We start from the raw sequence: 3464 nt of genomic DNA, 5'->3' as shown, positions 1-3464 counted from the left end.
GGTTGTGGTCTTGGTTTTTGGTCCCCAACTCGGGGCTCACAGGGCAGAGGGAAGTCGGGGGCTTTCACCCCTTCCTCGCCCTCCAGCTCCCAGTGGGCTGGGGTCCAGGGCCCGCATCCCCCTCACCGCCTTGGGCTGACTGGTCACCACCACAGGCTGTGCTCCGCCGCCAGGAGCGTCCGCGGCACTGGAGGCAGGACGGGGCTGGAGAAGCTGCCGTCCTCACCTGCAGAGGCGTCCCTTTGTCTTGCTCAGGGCCTCCGGGGCCTCCATTGCAGAGTGCCTGCCGGCGCCCTGGTCGCAGCTCCTGCGCGTTTTCTGTCTCGTGGCCACACTAGGAAGTCCCTGCCTCCTGGCCTCCCTGCCGGCTGCTCTAGCCAGCACGGTGTGGTCAGCCAGCGGTGCTGGGACAGGACATGTTCGGTATTACAAGGACGTATTTGCCTAAGAGGACAGCTGGCAGGGCCTTCTGCCCTTCGCGTAGGCTCCCTGGACACTAGACAGGCTGTGTGGTGGGGGACGGGGTGCCAGAAGCAGGGCCCATCCCGCCCGCAGGCCCAGGACACGGCTTCCGCCCCATGGGGACAGGCTCAGTCAGGCCCTGGCCGATGGGTTCCAGAGCGAAAGCAGCGCCCAGGGTCCGCCTTCCCAGGGAGCAGGCGACGCAGGGAGGTCCAGGTGTGAGGAGCGGGTGTGGGTGCTGCTTCGTTCCCAGGGCGTCTTTCCTGCTGTTGAGGTGCACGTCCCCGCCCAGGACGGGCGGTGGTTCGGCAGCAGTTGGGTCCTGTAAGGGTCTTCTGTCTCCTCGGATCAGGGAGGAAACTCCATTCCTGTTTTAGGGCATCCTGTGGGCTGCTGCGTTCATGTTATTTCCTACCTACTGGTGAGGTCGTCCTGATCTGCAAAGCACTGGCCGTGGAGAGCTGCGTTATTATCAGATAATGCTCAGCCGCGGGTTGAAACGACAGTTTGGCCACGTTTATCCGCCCTTACCCTGTGGGTTCCGTTCAGAAAACCTCGTGAGCAGTGGGACTGGGTTTTCTCTCCCTTTCACATGCCTTGTTCCGATGTCCTGTCTTGTCTCGGTTTCCCATTCAACCAGGTGAGATGCTGGACTCCCTGTTTGCAAATGAGACTACTGGGCTTGGTCTGTCTCCTTCACCTGCTGGCACCGGAGCCTTTCACTGGCGCGTGGGGTGGCAGCCTGGGGTGGCGGGCCCTCCACCCGCAGCGGCCTGGACCGGCGTCGGGCTTTGCTCCCGAAGCCAAGGCGATGGCGCGCCCTCTGGGGGAGGCTGGGCCTGCCTGTCCCTGGCTCACTGCGGGGCTGATTTTTCATGCTCGGCGTCACCCAGTCCACGCCGAGCTAACAGCTCACAGAATCTAAACAGCACGTTGCTCCAGCCTCGGGGAGCTTGGAACCTTCAGAGGCCTAGGAAAATGTCCAAAGATAGCAAAAATATGTGTTGCTTCTAAATTTTTGTTTTGAAGATACTTGTTGCTACAGAGGAGATGGAAACCAGGTTTAGCTGTAAAATTTATCGCTGTTCCAAAGCCAAGATAAATTGGGAACTGCCCGCATCCTGACATCACCGCCTGGAAGATTCCAGCCTGGTGTGGCTGTCAGAGACCACGTGGGGGTGGGGCCAGGGGGAGCACAGTGTCCAGCACAGCCCCTGGCTGCAGGGCCCACCTCCCCGTCTGGCACAGTGACTGCACGTGTTCAGCCAGCCAGGTCCGCACTTGGTACAAATTAAAAAAAATAGAATCGTCTTCCTAGTCGGTTTGGCTCAGTGGATAGAGCGTCAGCCTGCGGACTGAATGGTCCCGGTTTCGATTCTGGTCAAGAGCACGTGCCTGGGTTGCGGGCTCGATCCCCAGGAGGGGGTGGGCAGGAGGCAGCTGATCAATGATTCTCTCATCATTGATGTTTCTGTATCTTCCTCTCCCTTCCTCTCTGAAATCAATAAAAATATATTAAAAACAAAAAACCACAGAGACTATCAAAGTCTCCTCCTTAAAAAATAAAAGAAAGATTGCCGAAACCGGTTTGGCTCAGTGGATAGAGCGTCGGCCTGCGGACTGAAAGGTCCCAGGTTCGATTCCGGTCAAGGGCATGTACCTTGGTTGCGGGCATATCCCCAGTGGGGGATGTGCAGGAGGCAGCTGATCGATGTTTCTCTCTCATCGATGTTTCTAACTCTCTATCTCTCTCCCTTCCTCTCTGTAAAAAATCAATAAAATATATTTAAAAAAAAAATAAAATAAAAGAAAGAAAGAAAGAATCGCAAATGGCTGGCACGGATGGAATAGCTGTGGGAGCCGATGTCTGACCTTCCAGCGGCTCTTGTCAGAGCTCCAGTGAACTGCAGCTCTGAGTCCTCACGCGCGGCCTGTGGTCGAGTGACACCTCACCACCACTTGGAAAAGAGGCTGGACTTTGCCAGGCATCTTCTGGCAGCGGCGGTTAGACGGGCAGGGGACCCGGCCCCTGCAGCCCGAGTCAGCGAGCTCTGTGTGACCCGGGGGCTGGAGGGGGCGAGGGGTCATCCCCCATAAGACAGGCAGGCGCATCTGACTGATTTCCTTCCCTCCACCGCTGCCTCACGTCCACTCGCCCCTGAGCCCTGTCCTGGCTCTGCCCCGGGCCCCGTGGGAGAGCCCTGCCCAGCTAGGCCCGAATCCGGAGAAGTCCCTCCTCTTCCTCTTCCTCGCCACAGCCGTGCTGTGCGGAGGTCCCCGGACAGTCTGAGCCCAGGGCCCGGTGAGCGGGGGCTGCTGGGCCCTGTGTTGGCGAGGAGACCCTTCCATTCACGTGGGTTTCTCCCTCTCTAACGGCCGGCCTCTCCTGCCTCCTGGGGCTGAGCGCTGAACAACGGCACCAGGGCAGCAGGTGGATCCAATGCGCCGCCCTCGTTTGCTTTCCCATTTCCTGGCAATAAAGACTAATTAGCAATTAGTCTAGGAAGACTGTTATTAGTATTTTTGTTTCTTTCTGTTTGTTCATTTAATAAACCTTTTCCTTCCTCGGACCAGTGAACGGGCTCAGTGCGACTTACCCACAGCTCTCCCTCCCGGAGCCCGAGTAGCTCTTGGCTGCCACGCCTGCTGTTGACCTGGGGGGCGGGGGGGAGGCGGTTAACTAGCCACCTCCATCAGACCTGAGCAGTCCCCAGACCTAGCTATTAAGGCCCCCCCCCCCCGCCCCCGTAATCCAAGGTGACAGAGTGACTCAGAGCCCCTGCTTGCTCACTGAGTGGGCGGCTGCAGACGTCTGGACTCAGTGGGCTGTGCCTGCCGCTGCAGCAGGGGGAGCTGGGCCATCACGGTCGCCCAAGACTAGGGAGAGGGACCCATTCCCGGGAGGGACAGGGACTCGGGCGGCCTGGCCTCGAGGACTCCTGAGGTCCCTCTGCTCTCGGTCTTGCCACCGAGGACGGGGAGTCCTGTGCGCTCAGCACAGG

This window comes from Myotis nattereri (assembly GCF_964212035.1).
Source record: "Myotis nattereri genome assembly, chromosome: 16".
Classification (NCBI taxonomy): Eukaryota; Metazoa; Chordata; class Mammalia; order Chiroptera; family Vespertilionidae; genus Myotis; species Myotis nattereri.
The sequence above is the reverse complement of the archived record's forward strand: the minus strand, read 5'-3'. Positions refer to the sequence as shown.